Source organism: Lepidochelys olivacea (assembly GCF_965140295.1).
Source record: "Lepidochelys olivacea isolate rLepOli2 genome assembly, chromosome: 5".
Lineage (NCBI taxonomy): Eukaryota > Metazoa > Chordata > Testudines > Cheloniidae > Lepidochelys > Lepidochelys olivacea.
The window spans coordinates 2,992,532-3,013,983 of NC_140415.1; the positions used below are offsets into that span (position 1 = coordinate 2,992,532).

The 21,452-nt window shown below is 48.5% G+C and overlaps 1 long non-coding RNA gene across 1 annotated transcript; it reads right to left on the bottom strand.

The window, feature by feature from the left end:
* Window positions 1–1,304: 1,304 nt before the first annotated feature.
* LOC311520735 lies at window positions 1,305–19,652 on the bottom strand. The gene is made up of 3 exons (XR_014711694.1): window positions 19,554–19,652; window positions 11,304–11,419; window positions 1,305–1,758 (listed from the first exon to the last, which is right to left on the bottom strand). It is a non-coding gene; the product is annotated as an uncharacterized lncRNA (long non-coding RNA).
* Between the last annotated feature and the right edge of the window lie 1,800 nt (window positions 19,653–21,452).

The following is a 21,452-nucleotide window of genomic DNA, read 5'->3' on the forward strand; positions in this document are numbered from 1 at the left end:
ACATCGGTGAGCACACACCGTTCCCCATGGCCCAAACCATGTTCCAGAGTAGAGCAGCTCTCTGAATGCAAGAGCATTGTTAAGTACTGACGATGAGTTTTAATGCACACGAGTACCCCTCAGCCCCTTCCCAACGATGTTATAAACTGACATAAATCCAGTAAGAGGCGGACGAAGATTGGCCATAAACACGCCCGGAGAGATGCAGAGTGGCTTAGAGCTGATGTGGGTTAGCGGCACTCGTAGCCCTCGTTGAAAACCCTGTTTCCAGGAGGGATGTGAATGGAGGGAAGGATAAACGTTTCCCCAAGGAGAAATGATTGGGGGGGGGCCCTCAAAAAACTCCAGTGCAGCTTGACTGGGGAGGGACAATTGGGTTTTCAACACAACGCACTCTTCCACAGAGTGTGACTGCATTCCACAAAACAATGGGCTTTTCATCAGAAAACTGAAAACCCCCAAACCTGAACAGTTTGGGCCAAAACCTGAAACCGTTTTGGTTTCCAGCAGATATTGGAAGAAAATTTTCAGTTGCTGAAAACCAAAATTGGGGCTTTTCCTTTTGCAGTTAAAAACACTCAATTTTTCTGCAGACCTCTAACGTTCCCTCCCCCATCCTCCCCTGCATTCTCCAACCGTAGAAATAAACCTGCCAGATGCTCCCCCTACGCAGGGCACCAAGATGGTTAAGGCCAAGCTATTTTCTCTGTACCCAAACCCCAGACATATTTTTAGGCGCAGCGGAGCAAGCCCTGGCAAAGGGGAGGGGGCTGGCATGTGGATCCAGCCCTGTCTTTGGAACATAAGAACATAAGAGTAGCCGTACTGGGTCAGACCAAAGGTTCATCCAGCCCAGGATCCTGTCTGCCGACAGTGGCCAATGCCAGGTGTCCCAGAGGGAATGAACAGAGCAGGGCAATTATTGAGTGATCCATCTCCTGTTGTCCATTCCCATGTGACCAGAGTCCCAGGGGAGCCAAATGAGGTCACTCAATCAGAGTGAACTGCAAAGAATGGGGCAGACAATCCCCAAAGCTGGTGGATATTCCAATACTTAGATTCACTCAGCCAGCACAAAACGGCTTCTATAGCACCTCCCTGGGTCCTCAGAAGCCAACAATACAGTTCCCTTAAAGCAACCCAGCCTTAAGCCTCTGCCCAGACACCCAAGACAAATAGTATGAAGATTACTGAAAATCTTATTCATCGTTTAAAAAAGTTCTACTAATCCCAAAGGATCAGACACATCACCTCCCAGGTTAACGAATATTCCAGATCTTACCTAAATACACATTTACAGCCAATTCGCATTAACTAAACTAAAATTTATTAAAAAAGAAAAGAGAGTGAGCATTGGTTAAGAGATCAGTACACATACAGACAGGAGTACAGTTCTGAGACCAGATTCATAGTAGAGATGGTGAGCTTCTTAGCTGCAAAGTGTTCTTTCAGAAATAGTCCATAGGTTATAGTCCAATGTTCATATTCAGGGTGGTTCCAGGTTAGGACTGGAGATCTCAGTCTTGGACTTAAGCTTCCCCTGCATGAAGCATCAAGCAGATCTGAGATAAAAAGGATTGGGATCCAAGGCATCTTTATACAGTTTCAGGTCTTCTCGTGACAGCTCGGAGTCTTTCGGCGAACAATAGAGACTCATGCGGACTTTGAAGTGGACCCTTTTCCTAAGCATCATGGGTAGTTAGCTACATGAATTAACATAAGGCAATTGCCGGTTTTCCATCATTCTCAGGTGAGTTTCTGTACATTTCAAAAGAGACGAACACAGTGATGTTATTGTGTTTGCAGTTCATCTAAATGTTATGTCCTTTTGATCTCTGAATCAATAGGTATAGTGACAGACAGGAACTGTCTGTTTACATGGTGAGCATCAAACAAGATATGAGTACACACATACAACTAGTATTACCTCTAATTTCTAACAATACAGGTTTGCATTTGAAAGTTCTAGCCTATCTACCATGGAATGGCCTTAATAACCATTTACATACTGTTCTACCATCTCTCTAATGTTTGACTCTGCGTCAATTATCCTGCAAGCTGCTTAACCCTTTCTGGCCATGCATCACACTTTGTATAAGACTTGTAGCAATTATATAATAGTGGTAGCAGCATGGTCATATTTTAATTAGATAACGTCACACCCAGCTTCTGGCAGTCAGAGGTTTAGGGACACTCATAGCATAGGGTTGTATCCCTGACCATCTTGGCTAATAGCCATTGATGGACCTGTGTGACGTTATTGACTTGAACTGGAACCGTATAGAACATGGTTGCAACCAAGGTCCTGTAGTGGCACCAAACCTTGTATAAAGGGGGTTAAATGAGGTGTCTAAGACAAGGTTATGGTTTGCTGGTTATGCTCATGCTGCCTGTTTACATGTGTCATTTTTGTATTTAAAGATATAAGTATTGGCTGTAGACTGTCTGTATTTCAAACTTATGCTCTGCTTCTGGGTGACACCCCAGACACGTTGGTGTCAGCTCTGCCTAGCCTGCTGGATGGCCCATTAAGGACCATCAGCTACACACCTGACCCACTGAGAGAAGGCAGACACGCCTTGGGACTCAGCGAGGGGTGCAGGGACCTGCCTATGGACAGAACTCTGAGGTGTTTCCAGGCCACGGGACGGGCAGCTTGTCTTTGGGACAAAGAAAGAAAGACCACATGGCAAGAGACTGTAAAAGCTGCTGCAGCTCCTCCATCTTGTCTTCAGTCCTGCTTCTTACCTCTGGAGGGACTTTGCTACCCTGAAGCTTTGAACCAAGGACTGAAAGACCCATCCCGGCTGGGGATGTTCTCCAGAGACTGGATTTGAACCTGCCGTTTATTCCATCACTGCTACAAGCCTGAACCAAGAACTTGGCCACGACTGTATGTCATTGATTCAGGTTCTCCAGTTCTAGCTCTCGTCTCTATCTTTTTCCTTTTATGAATAAACCTTTAGATTTTAGATTCTAAAGGATCGGCAACAGCGTGATTTGTGGGTAAGATCTGATTTGTATAGTGACCTGGGTCTGGGGCTTGGTCCTTTGGGATCGAAAGAACCTTTTTTCTTTTACGGGGGTATTGGGTTTTCATAACCATTTGTCCCCATAACGAGTGGCACTGGTGGGGATACTGGGAAACTGGGGTGTCTGAGGGAATTGCTTGTGTGACTTGTGGTTAGCCAGTGGGGTGAAACCAAAGTCCTCTCTGTCTGGCTGGTTGGGTTTGCCTTGGTGTGCATAGAAACCCCAGCCTGGGGCTGTAACTGCCCTGCTTGAAGCAATTGGTCCTGAATTGTCACTCTCAGTTGGGTCCCGCCAGAGCCAGCCTCGTTACAATGGCATAGTCGGCAGGATCCACAGAACCAGGTCAATTAAACTTTGGGTCAGAACCCCACGCTATCCAAATCTGAATTTTGGTAGTGAGAGTTTGGTTGGTTAAAAAGCCGTTGCAATGAGTGAGCAAAGAGCATATGAAGGCCTGGAACATTTGTGTTCAGAAAAGGGGATAAGCTTTAGAAAGAAAGCTACAAATCAAGAACGGAGAAATCTGTTAGTGGCCAGTGGTCAGGAGGCAGGAGCACAGCCCTTGCCTGAGGATACAGAAGCTGCAGAAAAAATTAGAGTGCAAAAGGCAACAAATAAACTGCAACTTGAGCATGAAGAGAATCTAGCAGATCTTCGATTGCTGGAAAAGCAAAAGCACGCTGCGTTCGAACGGGAAGTGGCTGAGAGAGAAGAAAAAGCTCCTAAGGGGCATCTGGAGCTGCTGGCAGCTGAGGAGAAAGCTCGACAGAGGCAACAGGAGACTCACAAGATGGAACAGGAGACGGCCAGACTTCAGCTCCAAGTCATGGAAGAGCGGAGAAAGTCATCGCCACCTGATACTCCACTTCCCCACCGCCGTGAGAAAACTGGGAGAGGATGTGTCCCATTTACAACGATGCTGAGGACATAGAGGAGTTTTTGTCTACCTCTGAACGCCTCTGCAGTCTGTACCAGATCCCTGATGGTCAGTGAATGCCTGTCCTGCTGACCAGGCAGACTGGGAAAGCCAGGGAGGTACTGAATGAACTGGGGGAACAAGAAGCCTTGGATTATGAGCAGTTTAAAGATTCTGTGTTGAGGCGTGTGACAATGTGACTCAGCAGGGAGGGGGGAGTGTTGACCTGGGAATGGGCCCTGGGGATGGGAGACCTGAGAGCCTGTCACCTGAGCCAGGAGGGGGAGGGGGAGGTAACACCTCTGCCAGGGAATGTGAACAGGGGCTGCAGGAGGGAGCCAGCTGGGGGGGTTTAGTTTCAGTTTGGGGCTGGGGAGAGGAACACAGGGAACCCCAGGGCTGGGGTCTAAGCTCCCTGCTCCCCCAGAAGGACTTGACTGAGGGGTCCAGGTTGTACCCACAAGCTCTGTTGTGGACTGTGTTCCTGTTGTCCAATAAACCTTCTGTTTTACTGGCTGGCTGAGAGTCTCAGTGAATCCCAGGAAGAGGGGTGCAGGGCCTGGACTCCCCCACACTCCGTGACAAGGCGGTTCAAGGTTACTCCCGATTCTTACAGAGTTAAGTTTAGAAAGTTTAAAATGTCCTATGTTTGTACTTTTGTAGAATGTGCTCATAAGCTGATGGGTTTTGTTAAAAAGTGGGTTGTGGGAGCAAAGGCGCACGGGAGTTTTGAAAAACTGCTGGAGTTAATAACTTTGGAACAGCTCTTAGACATTGTGCCTGACCAGGTGAGAGCAGCTGTGTGTGATAGGGACCCTGAGTCAGTCCTACGGGCTGCAGAGATTGCGGATGCCCATACCCAAAACAGGGCTCGGGAAGGGTATAAACCCCAGGGGGAAATTCATCACCATTCTCCCCAGTTCAAGAAGAGGGAAGGATTTAAAAGTAAACCTGGCCCTGACTATTATAAAGGAGCTCATGGGGGCCCAGAGGGTAGGAACTCTCACCACAAGAATAAACAGGTTGAATGCTATCACTGTGGTGTGCTGGGCCACATGAGACCAGATTACCCAACCCTGAAGGGAGGCTCAAAACCAGCAACCCCAAATGCCATGGCAAATGCTAATCCTGTTATTATAAACTCACAGGCAAGCCACACAGAGCCCAGCGCCTGTGCCCTGTGTGCAAATGCTGTTTCTGTGGTCTCTGAAGCATTTGACCTTAAAACTCATATTGAAGCTAAATATGGGGAAAATACTGCAGAGTTTATTAGCAGGGCAGAAGTGAATGGAGTGAGGTGTACGGCATGGAGGGACCCCACAGCAGATGTTACGTTGGTTAAAGCAAGTCTTGTCAGGGAGGAAGATTATTGGCCAGATGAAAGTGTAACCGTGGTAGCCCTATCTGAGTATTTTGTCAGGGTGCCTTTGGCTAAAATCCACCTTAAAGGGAAGAGATTGAGGGCACCATGGTTGTGGGAGTGAAGAATACAGTCCCTAAGGATCTTATGATTGGAAAGGACATTAAAGCTATGTTCAGTCAAGTTAACACAAACCAAGCCTAAAGTTGTGTCTATGGAGGGTTTTTCCAAAAATTTGTCTTTGGAAAGTAGCTATTTGTCTGTGAATGAAGTTTCTGACTGTCTGTCTAATGTCTCAGAAGTGAAGCTGGAATTAGATCAAGCACAGAAAGAACTCATTGGTCAGGACAATGTTTCTCAGGAGCAGATTAAAGTGGATGGTCAGGTGGAAGCCCTAACTGAGAAAGGAAAGGGTAGATTTTTGATGGGTGATGGATTATTGGCTAGTACAGCTTGTAAAAGTGAACCTGGAAAAGGGTAACGGTGATTTGCTGGAAGTAGCTCAGTGTAGTGAAAAGAACAGCAGTTTATCTGTGGGGAGTGGCAATGTGCCTGGGAAGGAGATTTTGGATGAGCCTAGGCAGTCTTGTGAGCTGTGGCTTTGTCTAGTCAGCAGGGTGTGAAGGCGAGGAGAGGGGAAGATGAGTGTCCCTGGACCTTACCTGTTAGCTGGATGGAGAATTGGGACAGTGAAGGAAACGTGCCTGTGTCTGTCAGGGGTATTGACTTGCCTGTGGAGGGAGCTACCCCGGTCTCCAAACAGTTGTCTGTGAACAGCCTTGTGTGCTGGGACAAGGGGAATGAGATCCCAAGCTGTGTGTCTGGGAAAGGAGAAAGTGTGTCCAGCTCTTCTTTGTCTGTGGAGCAGACAGAAGGGGCCTTTCAGCCTGTGATGGTTGAGGGTCGTGCAGTTGTCTCAGAGCTGGTTCTGGATTCAGCTAGAGCCCAGGAAGGGAAGGGTCCTAAGTTTGTGTCTGCTCGGGAGAATGGCCCTGTAACTAGGTTGCATCCAGTTAGTGTCCTAGCAAAATCCCAGAGCCCAGACAATTCTGGTGCTTGTGTTTTACCTGTTGCTAGTGTGTGGCTGGGAAGGGGTGTAGCAACTCTGTCTGATCAGGGTGATACCCTAGCCAGGGCACAAGGAGAGTAGAAAGGTGATTGAGGGTGTGGAAACCTGTAGCAAGAAGGAAAAGATTCCTGAACTTGTGTGTGGCAAAGGGAAGGAGAATGCTTCTAGCCTTTTATCTAGGAAGTCTAGAAGTTTACCTGAAGGGGGATTGTGTAGGAATCTGCCTGACTGGCCAGAGGTGATTCTGGATGTAAGTGAGACCCAGAAAGAGTCTGTTGTTGCTCAGGAAAGTGTTCCTCTAGAGCAAGCCCTTGGTGAAGAGGGTAAGGACAGAATTTCTGTGAGGGGTGAATTGTTGCATAGAAAAGCCCTACGGAAAGGAATCCTCATGGAGTCTGTGCAAGCAGTTTAATGCAACTGAAGGGTGTGAAAGTGATTTAATCAAGAAAGTTTCACTTCCTAACAGCCAGAAATTTTCTGTGGGGAATAAGAAAAGGAGTACTTGTGGCACCTTAGAGACTAACCAATTTATTTGAGCATAAGCTTTTGTGAGCCACAGCTCACTTCATCGGATGCATGAAGTGAGCTGTAGCTCACAAAAGCTCATGCTCAAATAAATTGGTTAGTCTCTAAGGTGCCACAAGTCCTCCTGTTCTTTTTGCGAATACAGACTAACACGGCTGTTACTCTGAAATCTGTGGGGAATGGATCCACTGACTTTCCTGTTGAAAGATCCAGTGTGGAAAGCTTTGAGAAGGTCTCAGATGGAGTGACAGCTGGTAAGAAAGTTGAACAGTCCTATAACCAAGTGGCTGGGTTTGGCCAGCTGTTGGGGAGACAAGGTTGTTGAGAGAGGAATGTCTCCATGCTGATTCTGTGAGTGAACCGTCTGTATCTCAGGTTCCGAGGGAAGACTGGGGAGCTGAGTCTGCAAAGCAGAACAGCTGTGTAGTTAGTCTCTGGAGAATCCAGGGGGTGGCAGGTAAACTCTCATCTCTAGACACTTTGGATATGACTTGTAGTCTCTCAGCGAACTTAATATCTGATTCCATGTGGAAGCAGAGGTTGGTAAGGGAAGGACAACAGAACTTGGAGTCTAGCTTGTTAGTGAAAATGGACGGTTTCTCTTTAAGACAGAGTCCAGCCTTGGGATTGGTAGCAGTGAAGGATCTGAACACGGGTGAACCGGTTCCTGTCTGTGGTAATGCAAATTACTTTGCTGGCAGGAAGAAGGACTTGCTAATAGCTGTTAGCACAGAGAGCACACCCAATCAGCCAGTGAATTCTGTTAAGCAAGAGAAATCAGGGTTTGATCCTTCAGGACAAGGAGGAAAATGAAACCTTAATTTTGCAAAGGGAAGCCACAGGCTGACCCTAAAAGGCCCAAACCCCAGTGGTATTGAGCCAAAGCTGTGGCATGACAGAAATGATTGTAAATGGACACTTCCAATGAATTTATTGTTATTGCTCATGGTAATTCTTGTAACTAATGTGATGCTATTACCAAAAACTGTAAAAATGTACAATGTGCCTAATCTTTTGGAAAATCCCTCGAATGTGTTAAAAGTGATGCATAAGATCACCCTTTATGTTAAAAGGCCTTGTTATGCTGATGTTGCACAGTTAATGCCTGTAAACAGTACTGGAACTTTTCACAGGGGAAAAGACATTCCAGACCGGATGTGCTGTATGAAAAGGGAAACTGAGGCACATTACCATATTGCTTTCATGGATAAATGCCAAGATTCCTGTCCTATAAACAACAGTAATATCTACATTAAGTTGATGTTAATTGGGTTCCAAACATTTGCCAGAGTTTGTATGGATAAGGTAGCTATGTTCTTTAGCTCTTGGCAAGATCACATGCGACATTCAGGAACCATGCTGCAAGAGCAGATCCAATCCACTATTGTTCTAACCAAGTTTTGCGTTGAGTTTGTAAAGAAATTCAATCAGGTTATTGAACATGACTTTGATGAACCATTTCTGTTCTACACTGGTACGGCTTCTAACCCAGTACTAGCTGTAGTAAGGCAGAACCCAGGATGGGGAGCTCTTGGGATGCAGTCAGTGATATTTGTGTCATCCCTTCCTGCATCACTTTTGTGTTGGGGGTGTGACGTTATTGACTTGAACTGGGACTGTATAGACCATTGTTGCAACCAAGGTCCTGTAGTGGCACCAAATCTTGTATAAAAGGGGTCAAATAAGGTGTGTAAGACGAGGTGATGGTTTGCTAGTTATGATTATGCTGTCTATATGTGTGAATCATTTTTGTATTTAAAGATATAAGTATTGGCTCTAGACTGTCTGTATTTCAAACTTGTGCTGTGCTTCTGGGGAACACCCCAGACAAGTTGGTGTCAGCTCTGCCTAGCCTGCTGGATGGCCCATTAAGGACCATCAGCTACACACCTGGCCCATTGAGAGAAGGCAGACACGCCTTTCAGAGTAGCAGTCGTGTTAGTCTGTATTCACAAAAAGAAAAGGAGGGCTTGTGGCACCTTGTGACTCAGCCAGGTCTGCAGGTCCTGCCTATGGACCGAACTCTGAGGTGTTTCCAGGCCACGGGATGGGCAGCTTGTCTTTGGGACAAAGAAAGAAAGACACCACATGGCAAGAGACTGTAAAAGCTGCTGCAGCTCCTCCATCTTGTCTTCAGTCCTGCTTCTTACCTCTGGAGGGACTTTGCTACCCTGAAGCTTTGAACCAAGGACTGAAAGACCCATCCCGGCTGGGGATGTTCTCCAGAGACTGGATTTGAACCTGCCGTTTATTCCATCACTGCTACAAGCCTGAACCAAGAACTTGGCCATCACTGCTTGTCATTGATTCCACTGAACCAATTCTAGCTTTCATCTCTCTCTTTTTCCTTTTATGAATAAACCTTTAGATTTTAGATTCTAAAGGTTTGGCAACAGCCTGATTTGTGGCTAAGATCTGATTTGTGTATTGACCTGGGTCTGGGGCTTGGGCCTTTGGGATCGAGGGAACCTTTGTTCTTTTACGGGGGTATCGGTTTTCATAACCATTTGTCCCCATAATGAGTGGCACTGGTGGAGATACTGGGAAACTGGGGTGTCTGAGGGAATTGCTTGTGTGACTTGTGGTTAGCCAGTGGGGTAAAACCAAAGTCTTCTCTGTTTGGCTGGCTTGGTTTGTCTTGGTGTGCAAAGAAACCCCAGCCTTGGGCTGTAACTGCCCGGCTTTAAACAATTTGTCCTGAATTGTCACTCTCCGTTGGGTCCCGCCAGAACCAGCCTCGTTACAACCTGTCCTCCAGAACTGATCTAATTCTTTTTTGAACCCAGTTATACTTTTGGCCTTCACAACATCCCCTAGAAGCGAGTCCCACAGAATGACTGTGGATTGTGTGAAAGTACTTGCTTGTTTCAGAGTAGCAGCCGTGTTAGTCTGTATCCGTAAAAAGAAAAGGAGGACTTGTAGCACCTTAGAGACTAACCAATTTATTTGAGCATAAGCTTTTGTAAGCTACAGCTCACTTCATCGGATGAATACAGTGGAAAATATAGTGGGGAGATTTTATAGACACAGAGAACATGAAACAATGGGTGTTACCATACACACTGTAACAAGAGTGATCAGGAAAGGTGAGCTATTACCAGCAGGAGAGCAGGGGGGATGGGGACCGGGGACCTTTTGTAGTGATAATCAAGGTGGGCCATTTCCAGCAGTTGACAAGAACATCTGAGGAACAGTGGGGGGTGGGAGGGGGAATAAACATGGGGAAATAGTTTTACTTTGTGTAATGACCCATCCACTCCCAATCTCTATTCAAGCCTAAGTTAATTGTATCCAGTTTGCAAATTAATTCCAATTCAGCAGTTTCTCGGTGGAGTCTGTTTTTGAAGTTTTTTTGTTGAAGAATTGCAACTTTTAGGTCTGTAATCGAGTGACCAGAGAGATTGAAGTGTTCCCCGACTGGTTTTTGAATGTTATAATTCTTGACGTCTGATTTGTGTCCATTTATTCTTTTACGTAGAGACTGTCCAGTTTGACCAATGTACATGGCAGAGGGGCATTGCTGGCACATGATGGCATAGATCACATTGGTAGATGTGCAGGTGAACGAGCCTCTGATAGTGTGTTTGTTTTAACCCTGCTGCCTGTTAATTTCATCGAGGAACCCCTGGTTCTTGTGTTATGAGAAGGGGTAAATAACACGTCTCTATCCCCTTGCTCTACACCAGTCATGATTTTACAGACCTCTGTCCTATCCCCCCTTAATCGTCTCTTTTCCAAGCTGAAAAGTCCCAGTCTGATTAATCTCTCCCCATATGGAAGTGGTTCCAACCCCCTCATCATTTTTCTTGTCTTTCTCTGCACCTTTTCCATTTCAAATCTATCTTTTTTGAGATGGGGCGACCAGATCTACACACAGTATTCATGGTATAGAGGCAAAATGATATTTTCTGCCTTATTATCTCTCCCTTTCCTTATGGTCCCTGCTGCGTCAGGACTCTCTCTGCCCCAGTGATAAGCACTTAGCCCCGGTCCAGCATCGTCCCATTGACCCACTCACCAGCTCACAGCTAAGCATGTGCTTAAGTGCTCTGTTGGAGCAGGGCCAGCGTGCCCAGCACCTTGCACCTTTCACCCCAGAGCTTCTCCTGGTTTTGGCACAGCTCTTCCAGCAAGGAAGGTTGGGCTCCCCCCAGCAGGACTTTGGGGTGGAGTGAGCCCAGGTTCCAGCCCAGATGGCACGCTGCCCCTGCTGGTGCCTCGGCTCTTGTGGGCTGGTGCAGCAAGGGGCATTGCCAACTTGGCTGCTGCTTCTAGAAATCCACCTCCCCACGAACGTGCCCCCCTTCTGGGACCAGGGGCAGGGAAGAGCCCCAGAGCTGCCAAAGCAAACCCAGGGGTCTGGAACTGTCAAGCCTCAGTTATTTTCCTTTCACACTCACTGTGTTTGTCTTGGCGACTTCTCCCATGCAGCATCTTCCTCCACCTCCTCCTCGGGTTAGGGTTGCTGAAGCTGACCCCATAGCCAGAGAGCAGGAACCAGGGCTGTGAAATTGCACTGGGAAAAGCATTAACAATGACAGATCCCTGCCTTGGAGAGAGCCACTAGAATCAGAGGCGCTCAGATACCATGGTGATGGGCCTGAGCAGGACAGAATACAGAAGATTTCACAGGCCACGAAACACAGGCTTAGGGCAAAATTTTTAAAAGCACCTAATTGATTTAGGAGCTTGAATCCCATTTTCAAAAATGACTCAGGTACTTGGCTGCCAAGTCTCATGGGAAGCCAATGGGATTTCAATTCCAATTTTGGATTTCTATGGGGGTAGGCACCTGGGTACTTTTTCAGTTCCCACTAGGAATCCAGCGTTAGGCATCTTTAAGCACCGGCATCGCTCTGAAAATCTGGCTTTGAGACACTTTTGAAAATATGGTTTAGGGGCTTTTGAAAATATTACTTTTAATCTGCTCTGGCTGAGCTGGAGAACATTCCCCACCTGCCTTTCCCCGCCCCCTCTCATTGCATAGCACAGACATGGATGGATAGATACCGAAACAAAGGGGAGGCACACGCTCCTTTGAATTCCAGATGGCTTCTCTGTTATACATGTTCCTTTTGATTCACTGCTCTGGAACACTGGTGCAAAATGCTGGGCTTGTTTGCACAAATGTCTAGAGAATGGCTGCTCATGTTGTTGTTATTTATTAGTTTAATGAAGCTCAAATGTATCCAAGGTGCCTCTTCAAATGCATGTGAACCGGGATATGCACAAGTCAACAAGACCCATTATTTAGTGACTGTTCACTATTCGCAATTTCATAGAATCTCAGGGTTGGAAGGGACCTCAGGAGGTCATCTAGTCCAACCCTCTGCTCAAAGCAGGACCAATCCCCAACTAAATCAGAATTTGCTATTGACTAGTTGTTATTCCCTGGCTCAAAACATTTCGCCCACTCAGGCAGGGACTTAGCTCATGAGTGGGGCTGGCTGAAAATCTTCCGGTGGAATGTCTTCCCCTTGGACATACTGTTTCACCGAAACTAAAATGTTCTGTGGGAACATGTTGATTTCAATGACATTTCGGTTAGAAATCCCATTGAAGGGAAGCCTATATACAAATGCACAAAGCCTGGGAAACAAGCAGGGAGAATTGGAGTCCTGGCAAAGTCAGGGAATTATGATGTGATTGGAATAATGGAGACTTGGTGGGATAACTCGCATGATTGGAGTACTGTCATGGATGGGTATAAACTGTTCAGGAAGGACAGGCAGGGCAGAAAAGGTGGGGGAGTTGCACTGTATGTAAGGGAGCAGTATGACTGCTCAGAGCTCAAGTATGAAACTGCAGAAAAACCTGAGAGTCTCTGGATTAAGTTTAGAAGTGTGAGCAACAAGGGTGATGTCGTGGTGGGAGTCTGCTATAGACCACGAGACCAGGGGGATGAGGTGGACGAGGCTTTCTTCCGGCAAGTCGCAGAAGCTACTAGATCACACGCCCTGGTTCTCACGGGCGACTTCAATCATCCTGATATCTGCTGGGAGAGCAATACGGCGGGGCACAGACAATCCAGGAAGTTTTTGGAAACTGTAGGGGACAATTTCCTGGTGCAAGTGCTGGAGAAACCAACTAGGGGCAGAGTTCTTCTTGACCTGCTGCTCACAAACCGGGAAGAATTGGCAGGGGAAGCAAAAGTGGATGGGAACCTGGGAGGCAGTGACCATGAGATGGTCGAGTTCAGGATCCTGACACAAGGAAGAAAGGAAAGCAGCAGAATAGGGACCCTGGACTTCAGAAAAGCAGACTTCGACTCCCTCAGGAGTCTTACTGACCTGGGCACAAAAAGTGGGAGTGTGCTAATAAAGTTTGCAGATGATACAAAGCTGGGAGGTATTGCTAATTTAGAGAAGGACAGGGATACCCTACAGGAGGATCTGGATGACCTTGTAAACTGGAGTAATAGGAATAGGATGAAATTTAATAGTGAGAAGTGTAAGGTCATGCATTTAGGGATTAATAACAAGAATTTTAGTTATAAGCTAGGGACGCATCAACTAGAAGTAACGGAGGAGGAAAAGGACCTTGGAGTATTGGTTGATCATAGGTTGACTATGAGCTGCCAATGTGATATGGCTGTGAAAAAAGCTAATGTAGTCTTGGGATGCATCAGGAGAGGTATTTCCAGTAGGGATAAGGAGGTTTTAGTACCGTTATATAAGGCACTGGTGAGACCTCACCTGGAATACTGTGTGCAGTTCTGGTCTCCCATGTTTAAGAAGGATGAATTCAAACTGGAACAGGTACAGAGAAGGGCTACTAGGATGATCCGAGGAATGGAAAATTTGTCTTATGAAAGGAGACTCAGGGAGCTTGGCTTGTTTAGCCTAACGAAAAGAAGGTTGAGGGGAGATATGATTGCTCTCTATAAATATATCAGAGGGATAAATACCAGAGAGGGAGAGGAATTATTTAAACTCAATACCAATGTGGACACAAGAACAAATGGATATAAACTGGCCACTAGGAAATTTAGATTAGAAATTAGACGAAGGTTTCTAACCATCAGAGGAGTGAAGTTTTGGAATAGCCTTCCGAGGGAAGTAGTGGGGGCAAAAGATCTATCTTGCTTTAAGATTAAACTCGATAAGTTTATGGAGGAGATGGTATGATGGGATAACATGGTTTTGGTAATTAAATATTCATGGTAAATAGGCCCAATGGCCTGTGATGGGTTTTTAGATGGGGTAAGATCCAAGTTACCCGGGAAAGAATTTTCTGTAGTATCTGGCTGATGAATCTTGCCCATATGCTCAGGGTTTAGCTGATCGCCATATTTGGGGTCGGGAAGGAATTTTCCTCCAGGGCAGATTGGAAGGCCCTGGAGGTTTTTCGCCTTCCTCTGTAGCATGGGGCACGGGTCACTTGCTGGAGGATTCTCTGCTCCTTGAGGTCTTCAAACTACAATTTGAGGACTTCAATAGCACAGATATAGGTGTGAGGTCTTTTTTAGGTGTGGTGGGTGAAATTCTGTGGCCTGCATTGTGCAGGAGGTCAGACTAGATGATCATAATGGTCCCTTCTGACCTAAATATCTATGAATCTATGAATCTAACTGATGGGCAAGATCCCCTGGGAGAATAACATGAGGGGGAAAGGAGTCCAGGAGAGCTGGCTGTATTTTAAAGAATCCTTATTGAGTTTACAGGGACAAACCATCCCGATGTGTAGAAAGAATAGTAAATATGGCAGGCGACCAGCTTGGCTCAACAGTGAAATCCTTGCTGATCTTAAACACAAAAAAGAGGCTTACAAGAAATGGAATATTGGACAAATGACCAGGGATGAGTATATAAATATTGCTCGGGCATGTAGGAATGAAATCAAGAAGGCTAAATCACACCTGGAGTTGCACCTAGCGAGGGATGTTAAGAGTAACAAGAAGGGTTTCTTCAGGTATGTTGGAAATAAGAAGAAAGCCAAGGAAAGTGTGGGCCCCTTACTAAATGAGGGAGTCAACCTAGTGACAGAGGATGTGGAAAAAGCTAATGTACTCAATGCTTTTTTTGCTTCTGTCTTCACGAACAAGGTCAGCTCCCAGGCTACTGCACTGGGCAGCACAGCATGGGGAGGAGGTGACCAGCCTTCTGTGAAGGAAGAAGTGGTTCGGGACTATTTAGAAAAACTGGACGAGCACAAGTCCATGGGGCCGGATGTGTTGCATCCGAAAGTGCTAAAGGAATTGGCAGCTGTGATTGCAGAGCCATTGGCCATTATCTTTGAAAACTCATGGCGATCGGGGGAAGTCCCAGAAGACTGGAAAAAGGCTAATGTAGTGCCCATCTTTAAAAAAGGGAAGAAGGAGGATCCTGGGAATTACAAGCCAGTCAGCCTCCCCTCAGTCCCCGGAAAAATCATGGAGCATGTCCTCAAGCAATCAATTCTGAAGCACTTAGAGGAGAGGAAAGTGATCAGGAACAGTCAGCATGGATTCACCAAGGGAAAGTCATGCCTGACTAATCTAATTGCCTTCTATGATGAGATAACTGGATCTGTGGATGAGGGGAAAGCAGTGGACGTGTTATTCCTCGACTTTAGCAAAGCTTTTGACATGGTCTCCCACAGTATTCTTGTCAGCAAGTTAATGAAGTATGGGCTGGGTGGATGCACTACAAGGTGGGTAGAAAGTTGGCTAGATTGTCGGGCTCAACAGGTAGTGATCAATGGCTCCATGTCTAGTTGGCAGCCGGTATCTAGCGGAGTGCCCCAAGGGTCGATCCTGGTGCTGGTTTTATTCAATAGCTTCATTAATGATCTGGAGGATGGTGTGGGTTGCACCCTCAGCAAGTTTGCAGATGACACTAAACTGGGAGGAGAGGTAGATACGCTGGAGGGTAGGGATAGGATACAGAGAGCCCTAGACAAATTGGAGGATTGGGCCAAAAGAAATCTGATGAGGTTCAACAAGGACAAGTGCAGAGTCCTGCACTTAGGACGGAAGAATCCAATGAACTGCTACAGACGAGGGACCGAATGGCTCGGCAGCAGTTCTGCAGAGAAGGACCTAGGGGTGACAGTGGACGAGAAGCTGGATATGAGTCAACAGTGTGCCCTTGTTGCCAAGAAGGCCAATGGCATTTTGGGGTGTATAAGTAGGGGCATTGCCAGCAGATCGAGGGACATTATCGTTCCCCTCTATTCGACATTGGTGAGGCCTCATCTGGAGTACTGTGTCCAGTTTTGGGCCCCACACTACAAGAAGGATGTGGAGAAATTGGAGAGAGTCCAGCGGAGGGCAACAAAAATGATTAGGGGACTGGAACACATGACTTATGAGGAGCGGCTGAGGGAGCAGGGATTGTTTAGCCTGCAGAAGAGAAGAATGAGGGGGGATTTGATAGCTGCTTTCAACTACCTGAGAGGTGGTTCCAAAGAGGATGGATCTAGACTGTTCTCAGTGGTAGCTGATGACAGAACAAGGAGTAATGGTCTCAAATAGCAGTGGGGGAGATTTAGGTTGGATATTAGGAAAAACTTTTTCACTAGGAGGGTGGTGAAACACTGGAATGCGTTACCTAGGGAGGTGGTGGAATCTCCTTCCTTAGAAGTTTTTAAGGTCAGGCTTGACAAAGCCCTGGCTGGGATGATTTAGTTGGGATTGGTCCTGCTCTGGGCAGGGGGTTGGACTATATGGCCTCCAGAGGTCCCTTCCAACTCTGTTATTCTATGATTCTATGATTCTATGATAACGTCCAAATGTTCTGATTTGACATTTTTTAACAGAACATTTTGATTGTTTTGTTTCGAAACAACTTCTTTTTTTGCAGTCGCCGAGCATGGACTATCAAAAGGTCGAAATTGGAACACGATGTTTAGCTTCACCCCCTGTGATTTCTTTTCAAACATTTCATTGTGCAGGAAAATTCTAAAATCTCCTTTTGGGTTGCAGTGTCGGCGATTTGGGGCTCCATTTCCTAGCGGTCACAAGCCTACAGAGGGCATGATTTGAAGGCAATGGGGCTGCCCAGGGGTCACTGCTGGCTTGGTGTAGCCTGCAGAACCTCTGTTGCTGGGGTTAGTGCCTGAGAAGGGCAGAGTCCGGCTTGGCTCTGAGCGCAGGCTGAGGCTGCAGGGCCAGCGGTTAGAAAAATCCCTCTTTTTGCATGTGAAGTGGGCCCAGTGGGTGCAGAAATCACAGAGGGGGCAAGCAGGCAGCAGCCCCACAATGCCCAAGTCACTTTTCAGAGCAGGACTCCCCATTCAGTCTTGCAGACAGCTCCCCCTCTGGTAGATTTGAGGAGAGGGAACCATTTCATTTGCACCAAAAACTGACTTCCTAACGACATAGGAAATGCCAGACTGGCGCCAACCCCGGGTCCCATCTAGCCCAGCGTCGTGTCTCTGACCGCGGCCAGACCCATCTGTTTGTAAGGAAGGTGCAAGAATCCCTGAAATGGGTAATTATGGTACAACCATCTGTGGGTTTTATGGTTAACCAGGAGCTGTAAGCATGGCACATGGGAGTCATTCGTAAAGCTGGGTGTGTACAAAAGTTAACAGCATCTGAGGACTTAAAAACTGGCCGTTAGCAGGCGGCGAGTCTCAGTGTGACTCTCCCTGCTGCTACGCTGAACAACAAGAGCCCTCTGCCCACGCCTGCAGCTTTTCCCACCGCTTCACACTGATCCTACAGACGTCCAAGGCTCCACAGCGACACAGAGGGACCAGCCTGGACTCTCATCATGGAGTTCGTTTGCCCTGCTGCAGACTGAGCTTCTAACCTGCACTAAATCCCCAGGAACTCCACCCCAGGAATCATAGAATCATAGAATCATAGAATATCAGGGTTGGAAGGGACCCCAGAAGGTCATCTAGTCCAACCCCCTGCTCAAAGCAGGACCAATTCCCAGTTAAATCAATCCCTGCCTCCGGCCTCCCCGTCCCCGTCGGTGAACTGGAGATGGGAACACTGCCCCCCTCGGCTAAGGCTTGGAGATCTCGGGCTGGAAGGTGGTGGGTGCAGTCCGTGCTGAGGACCTGTGTTGCCCTGGGGAAGGCTGTCTGCTCTCAAGCTGGATGATCTGCAGCGACAGCCTCCCGTGGCAGCTCACCCCACCATTGCACTGCCTGTGTGGTTATAACGCCTTTGCTCACATGGAGGCTGAATTTTTCCTGCTGCAGTGTAAGCTCGGGGCTGCTTCTCCGGCATATGCTAAGCCATGAGTGCAGCTGGGCCTGCCTGGGCCCCTCACCCGGCTGGATGGCAAGTGTGTACAGGGCTAGTGTTCTGGCTGTCTGAGCGCGGGGCTGAACCAAGGCCTGGTGGAACCCGTGGCTTGACAGCTCTGGAGTCTGAAGACCTTCCTCCCAGCTCCAGCAGCCTCTGCCCTGCCCCATCCCATCCAGCCCCCCATCCCTGTCCATGGAGGATCGCCTCTAGGCCTGAGAGGGGAGCTGTGACAGTAGGGGTTGCTTGATCCTCGAGGGGCACATTAATGGCAAGGCCGCTGGAGAGATGTGGCCGCCTGCCCCGCTGGGACCTGGGTGGTCACCCTTGGCTCATTTCACAATCACGGCCGTTTGCTAGGAGACCTGTTTGGTTTTTACGGCACTAGTCTGTGATGGATTTGAACGGGTGAGCTAGAGTCTAAAGGTTCAGTCCCCAGCCCTGCTCCACTAGGAGCTGGATGGGTGTGTCCGGGCTCCCTGCAGGTGGGCCCGGGGGCTCACTGCAGAGCGATGGAAGGTTTTATTATTTAGAGGAACAGGGATGCACCCTGGGAGGTTCCTGTAACAGGCCTCCACTCCCCAGCCAGACCCTCGCCCTGCCAGAGCTGTTTACTGTCAGGTTACTGTGTAAACCAGGCTTCCCTCTGCACAGCCCCGCAGGCTCCACCTGAGCTGAGAGTGGGGCCGGGAGGAGAAACGCGTTCTGGGGCTTTCCACATGGAGCGACGCCAGCCCTTCTGCAGCCCTTTCACCCGCATCAGCACTTGGGAGAGGCCAACACAGATATGTCACCTGGTAATCTCATCGCCAGCTGATATCTAATCCTGGAGCCCTGCACGTCTCCGGCACCTGCCCTCCGAGGAGCCCATCAGCCCACGGACAAGAGAGCGTCAGCCTCCCAGCCCCAGTGCACCCCACTTCACACCGCGGGAGACTGAGCTCCAGCCGGGGGGGCGACTTGGCCCAGGCTACCCAGGGGGCTGTGGTAGAGACAAGAGACAGCCTAGATCTGACAGCTCTCCCCACAAGAGCCTTGCTCCCCATGGCGTAGCCCATGCACTGCACTGTCCTAGGGGCAGAGGCAAACCGCGGCACTGCATGCAGGTTGCAATGTACCCAGGGGGGAGGGTCTAATGGGCTACAGATCCTTCCGCCTCTAGGATGCCAGTTCCACTCTGGGCGAGGCCAGACCCCTTTCAGGTGTCCCGTGGGAAGTGGGGAGTGGGCCTTGGTCCGTTTTTAGTGGACAGGTGTCCACGTCTCAGCTGGAAGTGACTGGCTCCTGGCTGGCGTTCCCAGCAGGGCGGTGGGGAGTGAATGGGCCAGGGAGGCTGAAGTGCCTGGCTGGCAACATGGCAGCATGCAGCTCTCTGTTTAGGATGGGCTGCGTGGTGACAGGGCACCCGGGGGCCCTGCATGGTACCTCCACCCTGACCTGGAGCGATCTGTCTCCGGGAACCACTCACCATGAGGTCCTGCCGTGGAACCACCAGTAACAAGTGCCCATTGCCAGGGGAGATGGGCACAAGTGTCCACTAGGAATTGGAGTGAGGCTGGCACCTCCTTCACACACCACGGCAGGGTCATTAGGTGACAGTGAGGGCCAGATTAGAGCCACTGCTGACACACAAGTTAATGTTTGACCAAAGCAATAACAGCAAAAAAAAAAAAAAAAATCCCCTTTTCCCCTTTGTGAAAGAGAAAGTAAATAGCCGGTGTTAGCACAGGGCCGGGGCCTGGCGAGGGAGAGAGTGGGGTAGGGCTTCATTGGAAAAGGGTGGACACGGCACACAGATGGCCTAGCCATAGCGATAAAGCTGGGCAAGCAAACCCTCCGAGTTTAAATACAGGTTACACGAGTGGAATTCACCAATCCTGGCAAAAGCACTGTTATGCCAGGGTAACCATCTCTCCACCTGGGCTTTTGCCAAGGAAAATCACCCCCTCTAGCCCACATTGCTACAGCGGCAAAGATCTTGAGGGTCGCCTAGCCCGGATGCCCCCCATCTCCTCTGCGAGGAGCCGTGCTGCTCTTGCTGTGGCCGGGGCATGAGCTGGTTCCCCAGGCACTGCCCACACCGCTTTGTGCTTGAGGCAGCTGCTCACAGTCAGGGAGATGACCGTGCTGTGCTGGGCTTTTATAATCCTGGGCTTTTATGAAAAATGTTTGTCGTTCCCACAAAACCAGCGTGGGAAAGAGCGAGCGAAGCACGGCGACACACAAGCCCAGTGCGAGACAGGGTCCCCACCGCTGAGCTCTCTGTCCCTGCACCTCTCTGCCATGGAGCCATCCACAGGGTGCAGGCAGGCGGGAGGAGGGCTGTGGAAGGGGCACCCCTGGGACACGGACTTCCTGAGCTTTGCAGGTGGAAGGAGGGTGACTGGGACCATATGTCACTGGCTGTAGAAGAGAAAATTGGGAAGATTGCAGAGGGCCCGAATACACAGCACTGCCGTTCTACCCCGCCCCTATCCCATTACCTCACCGTGGGGCAAAGGTCCCCCCTGAGTCCCGGAACACCCTCACAGCCCTGCCGTGGCCCCCAGGTTGAATCCAGCCGAGGGCAAGGGAAAGGGAAGATGCTACAATCTGCCATGCAGCCAGGCTGGTCCTAGGACACGGCCCTAGCATAACACCTGCCACCTAGAGCGAAATGTTTTCCGTGAAAAACGGCTTTTCAAAAGCAAGGAAGGTTTTCCCGAAGCCTGTTCAATTCCCTGCCGCCACTCTGGTTTGGCCAGGCAATGCAGCGAAGGCACAATTTGCGTTTCCATTGGAAACAAAAGATAATGGAGCAAATAATCAAACCCCAATGTGTAAGCACCTAATAAGTAACAGCATGAATTTATCGAGAGCAAACCACATCCAAGCAAATCTCCTTCTTTGAGCAGGTAACAAGCATTACGGAGAGCACATATAGCCCCACAGCTCTAGGACCCCGGCCTCCAGGCTACCACCCAGCAGCCGCTGTAACTAGCTGTAGCCATGACCTGCTCTGCACACAGCCCATGGGAAGTTCCGCCTCAAGGGTTTGACAGACAGCAGCCTCATGGCTCCTGATTGGCTCCCTGCCCTATATAAACCCAAGGGGCATTCTGGGAAGAAAACCATTCAATCTTGATTTAAAACGTGCCAGTGATGGTGAATCCACCACAACCCTTGGTAAATTGTTCCAGTGGTTAATCACTGTCACTGTTTAAAATGTACCCCTTATTTCTAGTCTGAATTTGTCTAGCTTCTATTTCCAGTCATGGGGTCACGTTAGGCCTTTGTCTGCTAGACTGAATAGCCTATGAAATATTTGTTCCCCGTGTAGGTACTTCTAGACTGTGATCAAGTCACCCCTTAACTTTCTCTTTAAGCT